This window comes from Diceros bicornis, chromosome 32 (assembly GCF_020826845.1).
Source record: "Diceros bicornis minor isolate mBicDic1 chromosome 32, mDicBic1.mat.cur, whole genome shotgun sequence".
Taxonomy (NCBI): Eukaryota; Metazoa; Chordata; class Mammalia; order Perissodactyla; family Rhinocerotidae; genus Diceros; species Diceros bicornis.
In genome coordinates this window covers 7,327,122-7,339,496 of record NC_080771.1, presented here as the reverse complement: position 1 = coordinate 7,339,496, position 12,375 = coordinate 7,327,122, and positions in this window count along the sequence as shown.

Genomic DNA, 12,375 nt, shown 5'->3' with positions numbered 1-12,375 from the left:
CAAAGATTTTATAAAAGAAGAATGGTGAAACATCATAATCATAATTTTAAAAAAATATTTTAATTATCAAATGTAATAATTTTAAATGCAATGATAAAGTGTAATCATGATAAAAGATAGTGAGTACTCTTTGTTCAAGTTTGCCAGGGGACAGGGACTTGTCATCGTGTTTTCCTAGACGAAGTCAGCGTGATAGCATGGTTTGAAGGCAGCAGCCACTCCATTTTTAGTTGTCCTGTGTCCTCTCCTGCCATACCTGAGTACCTAAATTTATCCCAGTCCGTCCTGACCACCCACAGATGAAGGTGCCATCAGGACCATTTATGAGGTCCGTCAGTGAGGTGGGGGCAGGGGCGCCCTGTCATATGCTCTCACTGATTTCCCTAAGATGCTCCTTCATTGTCCACATAACAGTCAGGCCAGGAAGCCTCCACGCTGGGGTCTGTCCTCCCAGCAAGGCCCCTGACCTTTTGCGTCCTGGAATAGAGCAGAAGAACAGGATGGCACGGCCCAGCTGGAAATAGTACTTGGGAAAAGGCCATACACTCGACCGCTTGCTCCACAGCACGCACAAGGGCCACTGCCAAAAATATAATTATCCAGAAATGTGGAACGAAGACGCTGCAGGAGAGAGGGGCTGAGCAGAGAGGGCGGGGGAGGGAGGGGACAGAGGGCTGACACAGGCAGAGCGCTTCCCATGAATGCCAGAGTCCCTCTCGTGGCCTGGTGAGCTGCACAGTCACTGGGGCGTAGGAGGCACCAGGCACTAGGGAGACTGATCTACAAACCAGAGGTGTCTAAGGAAGCTGTCTCGTCTGTTCAACCTTTCCAGGAAAGAGAGAGGCCCCTTCCATCCCGCCAAACTGGACAGTCAGACTCACTCTGCAAAGAGAGAATCAGGCGGTCTCCCCTGGAGGGAGGCAGAGGAGGAACCCACACAGGTAATCTCCCTGTTCCTCAGACATTTATGATGGGAGCAAAAGATGGGCTACAGGTCTGCCCGTGGAGAATCCACAGTGGAATATTCTCTTCTTGCCGCCTCTGAGATCTTTGGCTCCATGCAACTGCTGAGCTCACGCTGGCTCAGGGTCCACTCCTTTTCTAGTCCTCGCTGGCATGATAATTACAGAGCAGCTGGCATTTCTCTCTGCTCTAACGATACCCCCTCAAGGTCCAATACATGATTATTAATGGCAGGTTAGGGGACATCTCTGCATTGATATTAGTATCTCCAACCCTGAGAATGCGTCATAGCACACACCAACACATAGGTGTGACATTTGAAATGTTTAACAACTGGGACCTCACCGACATCAGAACTGGCAGGGTCCTGCGGTCTCCTGCTGTGCCAGACATGACAGGTCAGTTTGTGAGTACTGGGAATGTCCAGGAGGCCCCAGGGAGGGGCCAGAGCAAGGAAAGGGTGCTATTTACCAACTAGCATGGAACTATTCCTATATTTTAAAAACGGAGACAACGGATATCCACATACAAAAAAATGAAGTTAGATCTCTTCCTTATGCCGTACACAAAAATTAACTCAAAATGTATCATAGACTTAACAGTAAGAGCTAAAACTATAAAACTCTTAGAAGAAAATACAGGCATAAGTCTTCATGACCTTGGGTAAGGTAAAGCCTTCTTAGATATGACACCAAAAGCACAAGTAACAAAAGAAAAATATAGATAAATTGGACTTCAGCAAAATGTAAAACTGTGTGCTACAAAGAATACCATCAAGGTGACAAGATAACCAACAGAATGGGGGCAATATTCACAAATTATATATCTGATGAGAGAATTGTATCTAGAGTATATTAAAAAAGACTATTTCAACTCAATAATAAAAGGCAACCTAATGTAAAAATGGGCCAAGGATCTGAATAGACATTTCTCCAAAGATAATATACAAATGACCAATAAGCACGAAAAGATGCTCGACATGATTAGTCATCAGAGAAATGCAAATCAAAACCACGATGAGATGCCACTTCACATCCATTAGGATGGCTGTCATAAAAAAGATGAACAACAACAACTGTTGGAGAGGATGTGGAGAAACCGTAACCTTACAATGGTGCAGTCCCTCTGAAAAACAGTTTGACGGTCATTCAAAAAGTCACATAGTTTCTCTATGACCCAGCAAGTCCACTCCCAGATATATACTTAAGAGAAATGCGAGCAGACACCCACACAAAAACTTGTACATGAATGTTCATAGCAGCATTATTGATAATAGCCAAAAAATGGAAATAGCCCACGTGTTCATCAATGGATGAATGGATGAACAAAATGTGGTATATCCATACAATGGAATACTACTTGGCCACAAAAAGGAATGAAGTACTAATACATGCTATAGCAGGGATGAACCTTGAAAACATGCTAAGTGAAAGATGCCAGTTGTAAAAGATCACATATTGTATAATTCCATTTATATGAAATATCCAGAATAGGCACATTGATAGAGACGGAAAGTCGATTAGTGGTTTCCTAGGGTTATAAGGGCTGAAAAGAAGTGGGGAGTGACTGCAGAGTTTCTTTTTGGAGTGATGAAAATGTTCTAAAATTGTGATGATCACACAACTCTGTGAGTATCCTAAAAGCCATGGAACACTCTACACTTTAAATGCGTGAATTACAGTTCATGTGAATTATATCTCAAGAGAGCTGTTGGACATGCCCCACTGGTCAATGCACGACCACACTATTTAATGTCACCCCCCAAAATGTTCAGACGTGTGCACACACACACATACACAACAAGCAGACACCAACACGAGAAGAAGAAGAAATTGAAAGAAATAGGTCAACACAAATAGCTGTGAATATTTTCCTCCAAGGCTGTAATGGAGAGTGAATTTTTGTTGCAGAGTTTTGGCATAAGCGGTCCTGCTGTAAATACTTACATATAATTTTACCTCCCCAAAAGAATAAGAAGCTTTTGTACCCTCAGATAATGATGTTCTGGAGCTTTCTTATTTGGGAAGCTCCCTGGGTTGTGCCCATACCCTTATTATTACAGAAATAGATCTCCAAAGGGCAATATTTGAAGGGACACAGGGCTTACGAAAGCCTGGTGCTGCTTCCCCCTCAAAAAAGCAGACGACCTTCCCTCCGCACCAGCACACTGTTGCTGCCTAGCACTAACCCAGGAGAGGCAGTGGGGGGAGATGCTTTCTGGAAAATTACAGCGCAGTGATGCAGTCCCGTGTCCAGGAAAGATGGAAGCTTCAGCGACATGCGCCCTGGCCAGGGCAGGGAGCCCCAAGTTATACACTGTGTGGGAAAGACTTGGGGAAGGCTATTTGCCAGGCGGATAAAACCCATGTCTTCATCCGAAGGGCCGTCGAGTCTATCAAATGCACTCGCTGGTTAAATGCAATGCCAGGGAGGATGCGTTTGGGTTCAGGAGAGCCATGCGGCCTTCTCAATGGCTCCCCTTTTGTACCTCTGCACAAAATCCCCACGATCGACTACTGCTGCTATCTCACATTTGTTGAACACTTTGATAAGCTTTGATACGTGCTATGATAAGCGCTATGATAACATCTGTTGAGCACTATGATAAACTACATGCTTATCTCATTTGATCCTCAAAACCACTCAAGAAGGTTAATGCTACCATCTTACCCACTTTGCAGGTGGAAAACTGAGGTCCAAGGAGCAGAGGGAAGTTTTGAACCCAGTTCTGCCTGACACCATTGCCAAACTCTGAATCCCCAATGGCTCAAAAGCAAGAGCTCTGAACACATCTTTACAAACTAACAAGGGAAGGACGGCCAAGGAGGGGAGAGCTCATTTTTCCCTTTCTTTGGCCATTGCATTGAATTACTAATGAAACTCTTGAGAAGCCACGTATTGGAGTACAAGAAGTATATAGGAGAAATAGCCCCATCCGAGCTACAGGGAGAGAATAAACGAGGGGAGGGATATATTACACTGGAAAAAATCTTCCTGCACCTGTTTGGGGAAGACAGGTGGAGCAGTGGATGCATGAGATGATGAGAGCACAGAGAAGACCCTCAAGGGCTGAGCCAGGTCCCCCTCACCTTTGTCCACACCAGGACCCAGACAGATACCTCCTCATCGAGGGCTCCTGGAGACTTGGTCTTAGCCCCCATGGAGGGCACCCTCTCCTTCCCTTTTCCTTCTCCCTGTCCCCATGTCAGGGACCCTTCCAGAGAAGGGGGTTAGGAAACTCATTTGTCCAGTCGACCTTCCCCGAAATCCACATGAAGAAGGGAGAGAAGGCTGTGGGACGAGAAAGAGAACACCCCCTGGGAGCAGAAGGACTGGGTTCACGCCTCAGCATCAATCCCAGAGAGCCGTCCACTTTGGTTTCTTTCTTTTAATTTTTTTATTTTGACATACTTTCAGATTTACAGGAAAATCGCAAGAATTGTACAAAGGATTCCCATAAACCCCTCACCTAGATGCCCCAAATGTAAACAGTTTACCATATTCCTCTCTCTCTCAACAGATAGATAGATAGATATAGATAGATGTAATATATATCTTATACTTGTATAAATATATAGATATATCTACACATACATATATCTATATTTATAGTATATATTCATAAATATGTAGATATATCTATATTTATGCAAGTAATATCTATGTAAGTATAAATATCTCTATATATTTATGTATTTATACAAGTACATATATACAAGCATATATATATACACAACATATACATGTTCATGTACATATATATACACAAGTATATGCGTGTATATATACACTATATATATACACACTAGAAACCACCGATACCACCAATTCCAATCCGACACTGCAGTGTTCATTCGATCTTTCCGCTTTCCATATACGTAACTCCCTCCTCCGTCAGCGAGAAACCTGGCTCCCATTATGCACAATGTATTTACTTATTTGCTCAAGCCCAGAACACACAGTAAGTACTTTCAGAATCGCTAACCTATACATCTGCAAAAAAACCCCAACCATCTAGAGTTTAAGACTCACATAGAGTTCGTTTGTCTTTCGTCCAAACATTGTGTTCCAGAATCACTGGGGTCAGCTCTCCCCACCCTTTCTTTCAGTGTGGTTGTGTGTTTTGTTTGAAATGTACAGTCATGTGCCACATAACAACGTTTTTGGTCAACGGCAGACCGCATATATGATGGTGGTCCCATAAGATTAGCACCACATAGCCTAGCTGTGTAGTAGGCTAAACCATCCAGGTTTGTGTAAGAACACTCTGTGATTTTCACACAATGACAAAATCATCTAACGACATATTTCTCAGAACGTATCCGCATCGTTAAGTGACACAGGACTGTGGTTCAGTTCATTTGTTTTCACTTGTATCTCATTTTAAGATTTTTTTCCCCAACTTTGTTGACTTTATTTCTTTTTATTTTGAGTACATGAAATATTAACATGGTTCCAAAAGTTGGAACTGTACAAAAAAGCGTACTGGTGAAGTGTCCCTCCCTCCCGTTCTCTCTCTTCTCTCAACCCCATTCCCACCCACTTCCTGTAACTAACCAATCTCATTAGCTTCTGTTTTATCCTTCTAGCATTTTTTTTTTGCACAAATGAGCAAATAAATGTATATTTTCTATTTTCCCCTCCTTTCCTACACAAAATGTAGCATCCTACTTTAACGATATGTCCTGGAAATCACCCTCACATAAGTCCATTAGATATCATCCTCATTCTTTTCTACAGCCGCATAGAACTCCACGGGGTGGATACACCACAATTATGCAACCAATCTCATATGTGTGGGTATTTAGATTGTTTCCAATATTTTGCAATTACAAATAATGCAGTAATGAATAACCTTGTGCATACGTATTTTCACATTATTGGAATGCCATCCACTTTTAAGTGTTATCTATCAATAAGGATTAGATCTGACTACATGTAGTAGAAAACCCAAAATAACTGAGACATATATTGTATAATCGCCATATACATGAAAGAAATCCAGAGGTAAGCAGTCCAGGGTTGGCACAGTGGCTCCATCAGAGACCCAGGCTCCTTCCATCATTCTGTTCTTCCATTATTAGTATGTTGTTTCCATCCTCACAGTTACCTCATGATCTAAAATGGCTGTTAATGCTCCTGCCATCATATCTATGGTGCAGGAAGGAGAAGGAAGCAAGGGCAAAAAAGGCGCTACTCAGCGGTCATTCTTTTGTGGAGCATTCTGGAAGTGTCTCCCAACAGCTTCTACTTGATCTCATTGGCCAGAATTAAGTCACATAGTTACAAAGGAGGTGGGGGAAAATAGTCTTACAGCTGGCCACACTACCACCCTCAACGATGAGGGCTCTTTTGGTGAAGAATAGGGGGAGAATGGGTGTTGGCTGGGCAGCCAGCAGTCTCTACCACACATTACTACCATTAACTTTCAGTTTTTCCATCCTCCTATACAACCAGTAAATCTTTTGCTCACGAGAGGGAACAAGAAAAGTCACTTCTCTCCCTAGAAGACTTGGGACAATTTTAGGAGCATTCTCATAGCACTGAGCCAGTGCAAGGCCCTCCCCACTTGAGACCAGCAGTGCCCTGGAGAAAGTGGCCACTGGGGACCCCCGCGTTATCCAAGCCGCTAGGAGGGTCGGGTGTTTTCGTGAGAAGAGGAAATACAGTGATCCTTCCACAAGCACGGGAGATAAGCCCAGAGGCCAGAGGCCACTGTCTTTCCCCAGAAGTGAAAGTAACAATGTAGTCAATGTTCCCTGGAGAATCAAGTGTATCAAGAGACATTAAAAAGTGCCCCAATTCATCCCAGGGGCATGGGGACTGTCATACGAAGCAGTGTTAAGTACAAACTGAATAACATCAGAGGTGCCAGAGGAGGCAGTGTGGATGAGTGAGTTTGGGGGCAGAGGCTGGGGAGGGCCGAGCTTAGGCTGGGAGGAGGAGTTGAGGCTGAGCTACGGGACTTGTGCACTAGGACAAGGAAAAGGGGGCTCCCAGGTGGCACAGTGTAAAGCACGGGGGTCCTGGAGTCCAGCGGAGCTGAGTTCACAGCCCAGCTCTGTGTGACCACCAGCAAGTCACCTTCCCTCTCTGGGGCCTCAGTTTTCCCATCGACAAACCGCTCCGTGGCTTGGAGCATGTCGAAGGAATTAAATGACGGACTGAAGATTGTGCACAGTGGGTATTATCATTAACAGTTACTATCGTATCATTTCATAGGAAGGCTCTCGGCCAGCCCTCCCCAGGCATCAGCGTCTAGTTACCAGACCCTCCTCCCCCTGGACGGAGGATGGGAGAAGGCAGGGGGCAAGCGCCTTCCTGGCGGAGGCTGAGGGAGTCCCCAGGGAGACAAGGGTTGACACCCTCAGTTAAGGGATTCTCCACTCTCCTTACAGTTGAGCCTCGTCACCCACACTAGGCAGGGCCAGAGAAGACGGCCTCAGGGCCCTCGGAGGCCACTCCACATCAAGATGTGGAGGACATTTTAGGATTCCTTTCTCACGTTTCTACATGCTGGGTCTAAAGGAGTTTTGTCCCCAAGGCACTGTTCATCAAGGAGTCACTTTCCTCATAGGACTCCAGGGATGTCAACCTATAATTTAGTGTTGTCCCAGCATCCACCGGACGTGCAGCCCTGGACATGTCTCAGCCCCTGCAAACTTCCCTCCCTTCCTCCCCGGGGTGTTTTAAGAAGCCAATAAAAGCTCTGCTCTGAATGGTTCAAGTATCAGAAAGTGCTCACGCCCATAAATCAGACGTGCGAGAAGCACATGAGTTCTTACTCATCAGACTCTTGGATAAGCCAGAAAAAAAAAAAAGCTACTGTTTATTGACCACATACTAAGGTCCCATTTTCCGTGCATTCTCTCCTCTCATCCTTACAACCATCCCATGGGTGTCGAAGCAACCATTATCATCCCCATTTTACCGAAGACGAAGCTGAGATTCAGAGAGGTCAAGAGGCTTGCCCAAGGTCACAGATCCAGTAAACTGCAGAGCTGGGATCCAAACCTCGTGCTATTAACCCAAACCTAGTCTTAAAAAGTTAGGCCCTTTGGCAGAGGGCCTTTCAAAGGCTCAAAAGCAGGGTGTGGATGGGGGTGCTTGGGGGGTATCCGCTGTGTGGGCCTCCCACGGGCCCCCAGAAGCCTTCATTCCGCAGAAGACTTCCTCGTGTCCAGTGGTAGCCGCTGACACAGGGCATCCACAGAAATCCAGATCCCCCTTTGCTTCTCAGCCACAGTAAAACCTAAGTTTGTTTTCATTCGCCTCGTCCCCACGTTAAAGGAAAGCAGAGCTGGGCCCCACATTCCATTCTAAATAAGGGATTGCAGGACTGTTCAATCTAATTAAAGTGATATGGGCATTTTGAAGAAGTATTGCACACACACATACACACACACACACACACACAAAGGCAGACTTGTCAAGATCATCGCCAGCCATGAGCTGTGATGCTAACCCGGTGCCACAGTGGCTCTGCCCACACCACGGCTGCACCGCAGGGTGTGGGGACAGTCCCCATGTCCTGTCAGGGGCTGCTCATTCAGACGTGGTTGGTGCGTCGCCCGGGGCCCTCTCCTCCTTCCTGTGGATGGCCTTTTCGGATTTCCACTGCTCCCGGGCTCCTTCCACGCTCAGAGAGGAAGGCAATTGTAACTTGTGAGCAGCTAGGATTCCAGCTATAGGGGTGGAATTGGTGGGGGGGCAGGGGGTTGCCACATAGTGGTGATGATAAAGCTGTGACTGCCAGCTCTGGCCTGAATCCTCACGGCGTCCCCATGAGGACTGGCCAGTTGAGGAAGGTGGTCTGCTGAGACCTTCCTTCTCAAAGTGTGGTCTGTGGACAAGCATCGTCGCCATCATTAGAAATGCAGGCTCCACGTTAACACAGGCACGGTAACATTTGTGAAACTCTGCTCCAAGACACTGAAAACCTGGAGGCCTCTCCCACCCCCACCCCACCCCGGGTCCAGATAGCTTAGCTTTCAGGGCTGAGTACCTGGACAAATAAATAAATAAAGAGTTCCATGGGAAGATAAGTTTGAGAAACATTTCATGCCACGTTCCTCTCCAGAGTTCTCAAAATGCATCAGCACATTAGAGGCCCTGATAAGTCCTGCATTAAAGAACCTTGTTTACTTTTTTAACTGAATGCCTCCCAAACTTATGTGACCACAAAATATTCTTTTCATAGAACACCCAATGGTGGAATATATTTGGGGAGCAACGCCCTTATTTGTAAAAGAGGCGACCACAGTTTCTTACGTGATCTTTAGGAAAAGGAAGCTGTGGTGTCCATGTGACGTTACATTTTAATACCCAGTTCTAAGACCTCAGGATGCATAAATCAGGAACCTGTTTCAAAGGTGACAGGAAAGCTCATATCAATTGCCTTTAACCAGGGCCACACCTTCATCTCTTCAGGATTCCAACCTGGATTCCCACGATGCCTCAAAGTCAACATGCCCAACCCAATGGCATCACAGAGCATGCTCTCCGCTAACACTGCCACTCTTCTCCCAGGCTCCAGAACATTCTTCACTCTCCTTTCCTTATTATCCCTCACTCCTCCCCCACCCGGGCTGCCTAGGCCCCCTCCACCTAATCAGTTGCCAAGTTCATTATATTTTATCTCTGTTACATCTTTCAACTCCTCACACCCCGTTCCTTCCCACTATGACTAACCTGGCCTCTTGCCCTTAAGCACCTCTCTGCCCTGATTTCCCCATAACTCATCCTACCCACTGCAACTGGAGGGATTTCTCACGGCACAGATGTGCGTCTGTCACTCGCCAGCTCAAACAATATCGTGAGTGTCATCATCACGGAGGGTGTTTATTAAGCCCTTGCTTCGTTCTAATTTTAATATTATTATTCCCATTTTGAAGATAGGGAAATTGAAGCACAGAGAGGACGAGTGACGTGCCTGAGGCCTTACATTTGGTAAACGGTGGCAGGAAGATTTGAGGTTGGGCAATACGGCATCAGAAGCTGAGCGCTTCACCCTGCATGGAGCCGCCTCCCTCCCTGACTCTGCCATGAAGGCTGCCTTGGCCTTCCACCGGCCCTGCTTGCACCTTGTGTCTCAGCCACACCAGGCCCACCAGCAGGGAATACAGCGCCATTATGCATCTCCACCCATCAACACCATCATGGAATCTTGGCTCAGACACACTCCCTCCACCCCAACCACACTCCCCAGCAGCCCTCATCAGTGGAATCCTGATCACCCCTAGGAGATGGTCAACTTTTTGAGTCTGAGGGCCAGGCCTTGCCTATCTGTGTCTGCCTTCACTGGGCCTCACACAGGGCAGACACCCCTCTGTCTCCCACAGTCCATTCTTCATCCTGCTTTAAAAGATCTAGAGAAAGCTTTAAAAGTATTTATTATGGAAAGTTTCTAACACACGCCACAAATATTTCCAATAAACAAAAGCAGAGAGAATGGTTTGATGAACTTCCATGTATCCATCACCCATCTTCAATAATTGTCAACATTTTGTCAATCTTGTGCCATCTGTCTATCTCCTTTGTTTTTGCTGGAGATCGGAAAAAAATCTCAAACTTTATGTCTTGTCACTCATAATTTCTATAGTACATATCTCTAATACACAAGAACATTAAAAACCCGTAATTATAATATCACAATCACTGAAAAAATTAACACTATCATAAAAAAGGTGTTGGCAAACTACGGACCATAGGCCAAATCTGGCCATCTGTCTGTTTTTGTAGATAAAGTTTTATTGGAACACAGTCACACCCATTTGCTTACCTATGCCTATGGCCACTTTCAAGTTGCAACGGCAGAATCCAGCAGTCATGACAGAGACCGTACAGTCCACAAAGCCTAAAATATTTACTCTCTTGCCCTTACAGAAAGTTTGCTGTCCCCTGATACATAATATCCAGCCCACTTGCAAGTTTCTGGATTGAGGAGAGAACTTCTTAAACACAGATCTGATCATGCCTCTCACCTGCATAATTTTCGTTGGCCTCTTTTTGCCTGTGGGTGGAAGATCCAACACCTGGCAGAGCTTTTCAGAACCTGTCAGTGTGTCAGCTTCATCTTACTCCTTCTTCAATCCCAGGCTCTCTCTGTTCCAGCCTGTCAGTCCTTTTTCAATTTGTCAAGAATCCGTTCTCAGGGCATTTGAACAAGGTGTTCCCCTGGCCTGGAGTCATCCCACTCCCCAACCACGATCTTTGCTCAGTTAACGCCAGCAATCCCCTCAGTTCTCAGCTCAAACCCACCTCCTCCAAGGGGTCCTCCCCGGGCCCCTAAACTTCCCTGAGCCCCCAGAACCCTCTGTGGTGGTTCTCACGATGCATTACTCTCTTGTTTCAGAGCATCAGCACACTTGTAACCATGCATTTCACTGTTGGCTGGTTGACCACTGTCTGTCTCCCCAGGAAATGCTAAGTCTGAGAGTGTGGTCAGTTTCTTCTTTCTCATCTCTGAATCTCTGGCACCTGGTATGGTGCCCAACACACAGTAGGAGCTCAATAAATATTTGCCAAATAGATGAATCAGTTAGTTTTACTTATTGAAATGCAAAGTCCCGGTGTAAGGAGGCAGAATACTTGAGGAGGCCAAGACAATGTTTTCCGTCTTCTGCGTAAAACACAAAGAGAGAAGTGGGGAGACAAAGATTTTGAGGGGCCTACTGTGTGCCAAGCACTTTACATTTGTCATTGCACTTAATTTCCACCACAACCTTACAAGACGGAAATTGCCCCCATTTTACAGATGAGAAATTGAGGCTCAGAAAGGTGAAGAAATATGTCCACTCAACTCCCAGGCTTCACTCTTACAAGCTGTCGGCCTTCAGGGCGAGGTTGCTCAAGAAGCCTACTCCAGTTTACCGACCTCTAGATTCAGAATCTGGCTGGTTTGGCTGCATCCATTTATTAAGTCAGAAGTCGCCGTGTCTCCCAAGCATTCAGAGCCCGGGGTGCGGCCCCCTGACCCTCTTCCACTTACCTTGCTGGGGAGCCCTGGCTTGCTTCTCCTGCAAAGATGAGAAGTCTCTCTTAGAAGCTGACCCAAAGGCTCACACAAGCTGCTGTCCGCATTCTCACCACAATAAGGCCGCACGGTCACTACGTCCTGGCATGCAAACAGGAAGTGATCGGTGGGTGAACATCAAGCTTGCAAAATGAGATTTCAATTCAAAAAGTATTTACCAAGCACCAACGAGGTTCCGGACCCTGAGGAGAAAAACTCACCCACTAGAAAGACAGGGTGTTACCTTGTTTAATCTCCTAATATCCTGTGAGGTAACTACTGTTATCATCTCCTTTTTACAGTGAGGAAACTGAGACTCAGAGAGGCAGAGACCCTTTGCCAAGATTACACAGCAAATAAACGATAGAGCAAAAATGCCATCCTGAGTCCCTTGCTTC